This window comes from Pseudochaenichthys georgianus, chromosome 21 (genome assembly GCF_902827115.2).
Source record: "Pseudochaenichthys georgianus chromosome 21, fPseGeo1.2, whole genome shotgun sequence".
Classification (NCBI taxonomy): Eukaryota; Metazoa; Chordata; class Actinopteri; order Perciformes; family Channichthyidae; genus Pseudochaenichthys; species Pseudochaenichthys georgianus.
In genome coordinates this window covers 9,537,817-9,548,980 of record NC_047523.1, presented here as the reverse complement: position 1 = coordinate 9,548,980, position 11,164 = coordinate 9,537,817, and the positions used below count along the sequence as shown (strand labels likewise).

At 47.3% G+C, this 11,164-nt stretch overlaps 2 non-coding genes across 2 annotated transcripts; both read left to right on the top strand.

Moving 5' to 3' along the window:
- Nucleotides 1-860: 860 nt before the first annotated feature.
- trnas-aga (transfer RNA serine (anticodon AGA)) lies at nt 861-942 on the top strand. Its single transcript has one exon. It is a non-coding gene; the product is annotated as a tRNA-Ser (tRNA).
- Nucleotides 943-4,808: 3,866 nt separating this feature from the next.
- Nucleotides 4,809-4,890, top strand: trnas-aga (transfer RNA serine (anticodon AGA)). The gene has a single exon. It is a non-coding gene; the product is annotated as a tRNA-Ser (tRNA).
- Nucleotides 4,891-11,164: the final 6,274 nt, after the last annotated feature.

Below are 11,164 nucleotides of genomic sequence, written 5' to 3'. Positions count from 1 at the left end.
TGGTTAAGATATCATCCTATATACATTCATGTTTTATCGTGGCCTCGACATATTGTGTTCAGTTGTCGCTGTTTTAACCAACGTTTGAATGTGGAGTGCATATAAAGAGAAACGTCACTGAATGTTAATCAGCAACATGTTTCCAAACACCGCCACTAGATGGTGCTGTGCTCCCTTTAACAGCAGCTTTTCACTCCAGGCAATATTTCTAGAAGCTAAATGTGTGAGTGATTGTGCATGATTTTTTCCAGTTTAATATCACTCAGCAACTCGAAGTAAAACGTTTTATCACTACGTTTATCTTCCAACTTTATGACGGCCATGGTATCAAGTTGTACTATTTGTATGGCACCGACTGCCCGATCTGCATTCTATAATCCAATCATGATAATCGCTGTCCATCGTAGATGGACCTAATTCAATCACATCACCACCTTGGACAGAGCCACTGTATTTGTTATCACACAACATTGCCCGCTACTACATCGTTACTGAAGAATTTGAGTACCTGTAATCCTAACATCTTCCGTGTTGCAAGCGACGTGTCTCTTACAATAACGCTGATATTCATACATGTTTATTATAATTTGCTTGAAAATACCACTTTTTCTTCTGTGATTTCCTTGTTAACACTGTTGGAGATGGAATGGGCGGTACCATCCGGTTCAATGTCACGTGGCGATGCACTGCCCTGTCATTGGTCGGTTAGGACCTGTTAGGACTTGGGTCGGTAAAGTGTTAGGAATTGTTAGGACTTTGTTAGGAAATGGAAGGAATTGGAAGGAATTGTTAGGATTCGGTTTAGGGGTATTATTATTGAGCAGAGTTAAAATTGATGCCCAACCCACATTTAGTATTAAGTTGTCGTGGCCGAGTGGTTAAGGCGATGGACTAGAAATCCATTGGGATCTTCCCGCGCAGGTTCGAATCCTGCCGACAACGTATCTTTTCTGTTTGATTTCTCAAAGAAGAAACTTCAATGGCCAGACATAAGCCGTCTAGAGAGCGGTTACAGTCCCCTGGGCGATAGCACACCAGCTTCGCCCTGTCTCAGCATGGACCTACGAGCCGTGTGTCAACGTGCTGCGGCCAGACTAGACATCCCATGGCCCGAAGTGGCCAAGGAGACCTCCAGGTCCCGTTATGAAGGAAAACTGTTTTTCCAAACAACGAGGACGAAGAGGCAACTCCTCCCGGTCTTCCCGGAGATGTTGGATGAGGTGTCGGTCTCGTGGAGAGACCGGCCCTTTAGCAACAAGGCCCCAATCCAGGGTGCCTCCTCCCTTGACTGTGACGGTATGGAGAGGCTCGGCCTGCTCCACATACCGCCTATGGAACCGCTGGTGGCAGCCCACCTCCTACCGAGGATGGGCCCGTCACCGAGCAGGAACCCCACACTACCAGCAAAAACAGACCGATTCCAGTCGACCATGACGGAACGGGCCTACAAGCCTGCAGCATTGTCCGCCAGAGCTCTGAACGTTTCCTCGATGCTAACCGCGTACCAAGCGGAGCTCTGTGAGGATCTGTCGAGCGATTCTGGACCGGCCACTCTGGACGAGATAGCAGCGGTCACAGACATTTGTCTCCGTGTCCAACGCTGCGTCGTCCAGGCCACGGGCAAAGTGTTGGGGATCATGGTGGTGCAGGAAAGAGCTAGATGGCTCAACCTCACCAACCTCCCAGACCGGGAAAAAGAAGATGTGCTGGATATGCCCATCGTTCCCGAGGGAATTTTCAGCTCCGCTCTCGCTTCCATGCAGAGGAGGTGCGAGTTGATGGGGCTCATGGCGTCAGCCATCCTAGTCGTACGACTAGGACACTTACACATGAGGGAGTTTCAGCGCTGGGTAGCCGCCTTAAAACTAAACCCCGCGCGTCATGGCGCGCGGAGGGTAATGGTTACTGTGAAATGCGTAACGGCACTGGCTGCACCCGACTTTTCTAGTACGGAGCGTGCCTATGGGTGCTGTCCTTTCACGGAGGGTGGTCACCACAGACGCATGTCTGACAGGTTGGGGAGGTATTTATGAAGGCCGCTCGGCGAGGGGTCTCTGGAGTAGAGACCTCCAGCGGGCACACATAAATTACCTGGAGCTTTTAGCGGTGTGCCTCACCCTAAAGCACTTCCTGCCTTTTCTCAGAGGACACCATGTCCTCGTGAGGACAGACAATACGACGACAATATCGTATATAAACCGCCAGGGGGGTTTGCGTTCTCTCCAGTTACACATGCTGGCACGTAAACTGATCCTATGGAGCAGCGGGCGTCTCCTCTCCCTGAGAGCGACGCACGTACCGGGTGTGTCGAACCTCGGGGCAGATCTGCTGTCCAGAGGTACACCACTTTATGCAGACTGGACTTTACATCCAAGGATTGTGAGCCAGCTGTGGGTGCGTTATGGCAGAGCCACGGTGGATCTGTTCGCATCAAGAGAAAATGCTCAGTGCCAGCTGTTCTTTTCGATGCGCGACCTAAACGCACCGTTAGGCGTGGACGCACTCGCACACGTTTGGCCTTCGGGCCTTCTGTACGCGTTCCCACCCTTGGCTTTGATTCCCCAGACTCTGGCAAGAGTGAGGGAACAACGCCACACACTTATTCTGATAGTTTTTGAGACTCCCTCATAGGGTGTTAACACTATTCAGAGTGCGAGAGATTCCTACACCAGGTCTCTCTAATATAGTGAGGTTACTGACCCTGACTTCCGCCAGGCGAGCCAGTAATGTTTTCATGCACTGTCTGTACATGTACCCAATGGATATTGAGACATTTCCTCAGCCGCTGGGTCCCTACGGGGAACAGCAGCGGGATTTGCTGTGTCCAGTTTGTGCTTACGCACCTGTATGGACAGATCAGGGGTGTTGGTCATAATGACCAACTCCTGGTGTCCTGGGCTAACCCTTAAAGGGGGGCAAGCCGGTTACTAAGCAACGGTTCTCCCACTGTCGTGTGGAGGCTATTGCTTTGAGACCCTTGTGAGTCAGAGTTTGCAGGCACCTTCGGGTCCGCGAGCTCTTTCAAATCAGGGTCTGGCTGCATCGCCGCTCACTGTTGTCTGCTTTTACAGGCTGGACGTCTCCGCTCCAAGCGTGGCCCGAGCAGTGCTGGGCACCTTGTTGAGTCGGGACTCCACCTGTTAAATTCTGGTTGATCGGTGATCTTCGAGATAAGCTCGTCTGGCAATACGGGAGCTACAATATCCCATAGTGAGACATCGAACGGAGTGTTATGAATGAGAACTATAGGTTACTTACGTAACCCCAGTCCTCAGAGTAACATGAAGTGAGATGTCTCACCAGACGGCCCTCCTTGCTACGGTGAAGCGAGAAGAGGTGCTTATTTTGAATGACGCATGCGTCGTGGCGCAGGCTACTTATAGGGGGTGATTTCCCCTGACGCTGACGTCAAGATCACCAGCCAATCAGGATTGGCGTAATGAGATTGATGCTTCTGTTTGCTCCGTGATGAGGCGCATCCCATAGTGAGACATCTCACTTCATGTTACTCTGAGTCCTGGGGTTACGTAAGTAACCTATAGTTTTGCTGCCTGTGATTCCCAAAGACATGATGAGTCCTTGGCCAAGTAATTATGTCTTTTGCTCTCTTTACAGTAAATAGTTTAACTTAGAAGTTGTCTGTCTTTTCTGGAATTCTGAACCCAACATATAGCCTATATTTTTCTGGCATACTTTTTTTGACATCTTATCTTAATATTATATTTGGTTTTATTCAACATACTACATTATGATTTATTTGTTTACATACTATATTAGGACGTTTTTTCTGCATTGAGTACTTCTAAAACTACTACTTTAACTTAAATAACACTTTTCATATCGCCTCCACCACTGTTTCTTCGTATCTATTACTGTTTATATTGTTACAGATATGCGAACCAAGCAAAGGCTCTTCATATCGCCTCCACCACTGTTTCTTCGTATCTATTTTGACACTCAGTTTCCAAAACCCCACAAACCCAACAGGAAATAGCTTCATCAAAAATAATGAGAGCAGCAAAACTGGTTAAGATATCATCCTATATACATTCATGTTTTATCGTGGCCTCGACATATTGTGTTCAGTTGTCGCTGTTTTAACCAACGTTTGAATGTGGAGTGCATATAAAGAGAAACGTCACTGAATGTTAATCAGCAACATGTTTCCAAACACCGCCACTAGATGGTGCTGTGCTCCCTTTAACAGCAGCTTTTCACTCCAGGCAATATTTCTAGAAGCTAAATGTGTGAGTGATTGTGCATGATTTTTTCCAGTTTAATATCACTCAGCAACTCGAAGTAAAACGTTTTATCACTACGTTTATCTTCCAACTTTATGACGGCCATGGTATCAAGTTGTACTATTTGTATGGCACCGACTGCCCGATCTGCAATCAATAATCCAATCATGATAATCGCTGACACAACATTGCCCGCTACTACATCGTTACTGAAGAATTTGAGTACCTGTAATCCTAACATCTTCCGCGTTGCAAGCGACGTGTCCCTTACAATAACGCTGATATTCATACATGTTTATTATAATTTGCTCGAAAATACCACTTTTTCTTCTGTGATTTCCTTGTTAACACTGTTGGAGATGGAATGGGCGGTACCATCCGGTTCAATGTCACGTGGCGATGCAATGCCCTGTCATTGGTCGGTTAGGACCTGTTAGGACTTGGGTCGGTAAAGTGTTAGGAATTGTTAGGAAATGGAAGGAATTGGAAGGAATTGTTAGGATTCGGTTTAGGGGTATTATTATTGAGCCGAGTTAAAATTGATGCCCAACCCGCATTTAGTATTAAGTTGTCGTGGCCGAGTGGTTAAGGCGATGGACTAGAAATCCATTGGGATCTTCCCGCGCAGGTTCGAATCCTGCCGACAACGTATCTTTTCTGTTTGATTTCTCAAAGAAGAAACTTCAATGCATAAGCCGTCTAGAGACGGTCCCCTTCGAATAAAATCTGAGGTAGGGTCAGAGATGTTTTTGTGATGTGTGAGCTCGAGTGATGATCTACTTCATTAACATATAAACGCGGAAATACATACATTTAGTACATTACAAAAATGTAGATATTTACACATGTCAACTATATATGAAGGTGTATTTATTAAGGCATGTAAATACATTTCACATGTATGGTAAGTAAAGCAATTATGCATTTACACTTGTAAGTGTTTATATGCCGCGGTCTCTATGTGATTAATCTGAAATAAGGAAGCATTTGTATAGCATTATTATATAGCATATTTGTGTAGCATTCGTCACCTCCGAACAGTTCCGAACAGTTCCTAACAGTTCCTAACGAAGGTCCGACCCAGGTCCTAACCGGTCCTAACCGACACCCAATGACAGGGCAGCTACCCCTACACGTGACATGGGGCAAAAGGTTCGCACCTCCCCTCTCCATCTCAGAGAGCGTTCGCAAGAAGAAGACGAAGAAAATAAAAACAGGTAATAACAATTAACTTGTATTAATTACACGATAATACTCTATCTGAAAGCTGGCCATGATATTTTCATCCGGGGAAAGTAATTTGTAATAGTTGTCACCGTGTTTATTCCGAGATGCGCCGCATCTCTAGCTCCCGTTGTTAAAGTTAGCTCATGCTAACGCTGTAACGTTTTATATCGCTGTAACGTTTTATATCTGTCTGACATTTATAATAAACCAACCTCGGTCATAATTATTGTAGCATAGAATGGATACCCGACATAGCGGAAGATATTATTGATTACACATAGTTCAAAGTTGAACTCTTTCTGAAAAGATAAAAATAGCGGTAAATGTTGTGTGGTAGTAACCGTGGATTTGCTCGCTGTAACTGTACGGAGAATTTGTAGCTTTGTACACACGATTATTTTAGAAGTGTGCGGACTTAAAAATAAAATGCCGTTATATAGCCTATAACGTTAGTGCTACAGTGGCATACTGTTAATATCTGTCCCACCTACAGCACATTTGCAATATTGCACTAGTATATCTCATATTGTATTGTCTTGGTGGAGAAAAGAACTACTCAGATATTTTAATTCAGTTAAAGTAATATAATCACAGCTAAAGGTACTGCATTTACATTCTCATATGCTTAATACATATTATAACACTTCATAATAACTATTCATGCATTACTGTGTTCTTCAATTAATATTGCTGCTGCTGCTAAATGTGGCTGGCGCTTATTTAATTACATACTGCTAAGTAGAACAAATCAATGACAATACAATGTCATGTTTACAGTATATATATCCTTTTCTATGTATATTTATCTAATTTCACCAACTGACATTTTCCTTGATATTTCAGTGATGACGAAGACAGGTAAACCTGACGGTTGTTGGGCTGGTATCATGCACCAGTATGCCCAGGGGAAGCACCGGTTCAGCACGGGACAGAGACCGGAGTCCAAGAAATGGAAGTCTGTCATTCAGCATATTGACGCCTGTCCTTTGACACCTAAATTCAACCTCCCAGTCCGGTATATTGATATCTTTCGGCAGAAGAATCCTCTGCAAATGTGGATATCATGTGGTGAGTGATGGTTATATTTAAGTTAGATAATTCAGTTTAAGTTAATCCTGCACGGACGATTGTTGCCATAAGCCAATGTGTATTCACTTTTAGGTGTCTGCACAGGAAAATGCATTGTTTGCAATTATGTCCCTAATAGCTATGCTTGAATTGCTTTACTCTTGTTAACAATAACATTCAAAATGTATATTCAGTCATATTTATGTAGTCATACACACATGTATATGTATTCCTCGGGATTGTGAGAAACAGCATTTCGATCTCCCTGTCTGTATCATACAAGCAGAAGATTGACAATAAAGTTGACTTTGATTACTTTGATAACCTCTATTTTTCCACAGTCAGGTGCTGCATCAGGAAGTCAGAACTTGGAGGCAGCATGCAGCTCAAGTTCAGGGACACAGCAGTCAGTCCCCGCCACACAGAGCAGTGCAGGTGCATCATGCCATCCAGCTGTCCCCGCCACACAGAGCAGTGCAGGTGCATCATGCCATCCAGCTGTCCCCGCCACACAGAGCAGTGCAGGTGCATCATGCCATCCAGCTGTCCCCGCCACACAGAGCAGTGCAGGTGCATCATGCCCTCCAGCTGTCACCGCCACACAGAGCAGCTCAGGTGCATCATGCCCTCCAGCTGTCACCGCCACACAGAGCAACTCAGGTGCATCATGCCCTCCAGCTGTCACCGCCACACAGAGCAGTTCAAGCACTCATATCAACTGCTCTCTCTGTAGTATGGATATTTGTGCTGAAGACTTTTTTGAGCATTTGGCTGACTTTCACGCAGAGCAGTGTTGTGAGCAGTGTGGACAGAAGACCAGGGGGGTATACTGCGAAGCAGGATTTTCGCTTAGCCGGCTAAATTCAGGGAAAACTCCGGCTTTCCGGTCATCCGAAGCTGGTTCTCTTTTTAGCGGGCTAGATCTCCATGGTAATATATGCTAAGCAGCTAACCTGGTCGGGACCAGGTTAGGTTGCAGGCTAAGAGCTCAACTCAGTGAAAGCACCGCCTGCTGACCAATCAGAGCTCAGTGTGCGGAGTTTAAAGCGATCAAGTCATATTACAGGAGAAAGGAAATACAGAAAAACTGCCGTCGCAGGAAAGACGGCCGGCAAAAATCACCGACTGTGTGAACGTGAACATTAATAGAATATCACCTCCATCTTCAGAGCAATCTGACTATTATAACATTAGCGTTAAGAAAGCTTACTTAAATATCGGCCACAACATAAGTAACCGGATCAGAGTACATTAAGTACAGTCCGCGGCATATCACTTCATAATGTATCATATATCTCCTTATCTGAGTCAGCTGAGCCGTATCTGGCCGTGCAACACTCACAGTGTCACATACTGTATGCAGAAGTATTATTTTAAGCAACACATAAGTTGACGAAACACTCGAGACAAATGTAATTGAAGTCAGATCGTGTTTTAGACGGGGCAGTGATATCATAAACCTGTTAATGTACGCATTCAAACACTTTTTCTTTTGCCAGCTGTATTCACCTTGCAGGTGCAGCTATGTGGCTTTGATCCTGGATAAAGTGTTTAAGTCATGGATGTTTAAAGTTTAACTTCTTCATTTTTGACTAGTATTAAAGTTCACTTTTCATTCAGGAAGTATGACGCTGCGCTGTCAGTGCGCTTCTCCATGTTTGTGATTGGTCGAATGCTCCAAATACCACCCCTTTCATGTGAACGCGCACCTAACTAGATAGGACACGGCTGGCTTGAGCGATCCACTTGATAACCAGCGTCGTAGTACAGTTTAGCGACAGCGCGTATGTTTTGGATTAGGCCAACCGGCTAACTCAAACATATCCAGGTTAGGTTGAACCAGCTTCGTAGCATAGGCCCCAGGGGTGCAATGGAGCTACTCAAACACATTGAAGATTGCCATCTTTTGAGCACCAGCAGGAGTGAAAAACAACAGCCACCACAACACACCTCTGCACCACCAACACACACCTCTGCACCACCAACACACACCTCTGCACCACCAACACAACACACCTCTGCACCACCACCACAACACACCTCTGCACCACCACCACAACACACCTCTGCACCACCACCACAACACACCTCAGCACCACCACCACAACACACCTCTGCACCACCACCACAACACACCTCTGCACCACCACCACAACACACCTCTGCACCACCACCACAACACACCTCTGCACCACCACCACAACACACCTCAGCACCACCACCACAACACACCTCTGCACCACCACAACACACCTCTGCACCACCACAACACACCTCTGTACCACCAACACAACACACCTCTGCACCACCACCACAACACACCTCTGCACCACCACCACAACCACACCTCAGCACCACCACAACACACCTCTGCACCACCAACACAACACACCTCAGCACCACCACAACACACCTCTGCACCACCACAACACACCTCTGCACCACCACAACACACCTCTGCACCACCACCACACACCTCTGCACCACCACAACACACCTCTGCACCACCAACACAACACACCTCTGCACCACCAACACAACACACCTCTGCACCACCACAACACACCTCTGCACCACCACCACACACCTCTGCACCACCACAACACACCTCTGCACCACCAACACAACACACCTCTGCACCACCAACACAACACACCTCTGCACCACCACAACACACCTCTGCACCACCACAACACACCTCTGCACCACCACAACACACCTCTGTACCACCAACACAACACACCTCTGCACCACCACCACAACACACCTCTGCACCACCACCACAACACACCTCAGCACCACCACAACACACCTCTGCACCACCAACACAACACACCTCAGCACCACCACAACACACCTCTGCACCACCACAACACACCTCTGCACCACCACAACACACCTCTGCACCACCACCACACACCTCTGCACCACCACAACACACCTCTGCACCACCAACACAACACACCTCAGCACCACCACAACACACCTCTGCACCACCAACACAACACACCTCTGCACCACCACAACACACCTCTGCACCACCACCACACACCTCTGCACCACCACAACACACCTCTGCACCACCAACACAACACACCTCTGCACCACCAACACAACACACCTCTGCACCACCACAACACACCTCTGCACCACCACAACACACCTCTGCACCACCACAACACACCTCTGTACCACCAACACAACACACCTCTGCACCACCACCACAACACACCTCTGCACCACCACCACAACACACCTCAGCACCACCACAACACACCTCTGCACCACCAACACAACACACCTCAGCACCACCACAACACACCTCTGCACCACCACAACACACCTCTGCACCACCACAACACACCTCTGCACCACCACCACACACCTCTGCACCACCACAACACACCTCTGCACCACCAACACAACACACCTCAGCACCACCACAACACACCTCTGCACCACCAACACAACACACCTCTGCACCACCACAACACACCTCTGCACCACCACCACACACCTCTGCACCACCACAACACACCTCTGCACCACCAACACAACACACCTCTGCACCACCAACACAACACACCTCTGTACCACCACAACACACCTCTGCACCACCACAACACACCTCAGCACCACCAACACAACCGACTCCTATACCGCAACAGCCACAACCTCCTCCTTCTCCTCTTTATCACACATCTCCATCTCTCGTTCATCTGAGGCCGCCAGAGGTGAATTTGGTGAGGTTTCTCCCCAACCAGTTCAAGCGGGTCATCAAACCAGTCGACCAGGAGCCCACAGAACAGCTTAGGCAACAGTTCTCCCAGAACTGGTTCCATCCCCCACATCCACCAAAACTTACAACTGCTCCACCTGAACCCATGAACTGCTACAGGCAGCGATGAGGATGTGGGGTATTCCACTGAAGTGCGCTCAGTGCGGTAGGAAGATGCATCACTCTGGGATATACCCTAAGGTACGGGAAGTCATCGACCTTGATTCACGGTACTACTTGGTCGGCGGTGACTATCCTCGGTGCAGTAAGTGCATGATCCCTGTGTGTCCTTGGAGTGCGGATTTATTGGTTCAGTTAGATCCTGCTCACAGGAACGGGTTTCCTGCAGTTCTCACAGCACAGCTGGCTCTGGACAGGAAGTGTGTGACCGTGCTTAAACCTCGGACTGTAGGGAACAGCTCCAGCTACCTGCAGCAAGCACTGGAGGAAGTCCACAGCGAGGAGTGGGCAAGGCATACAATAGAGTACTTGGCTGACTGTGAGCTCCACAAAAAGAGGAGCACAATGACTCAATCTGATGTAGCTGTGTCCACCGCGCTTCAGCCCCCTACCTCTCGCACAGTGCTTTGAGGCGGTCCATGCCAATGAGATCCTGGGTCATCTGGAGGAGATGAAGGGTATAATCACATCCACATATGGCAGGATCTTAAAACTTGACTCCACAAAGAAGGTGCAGAAAAATATTTGTTAATGTTCTATGTTTTAATTCATTGTCATGAGTTACACTTGATTATGTTTTTATATTGGATTTACATGTTTTATAGATCACTAAGAAACTTGCCGGGGCCATTGCAGACACGGCCACATGGATGACAAACGTCAGTAATGA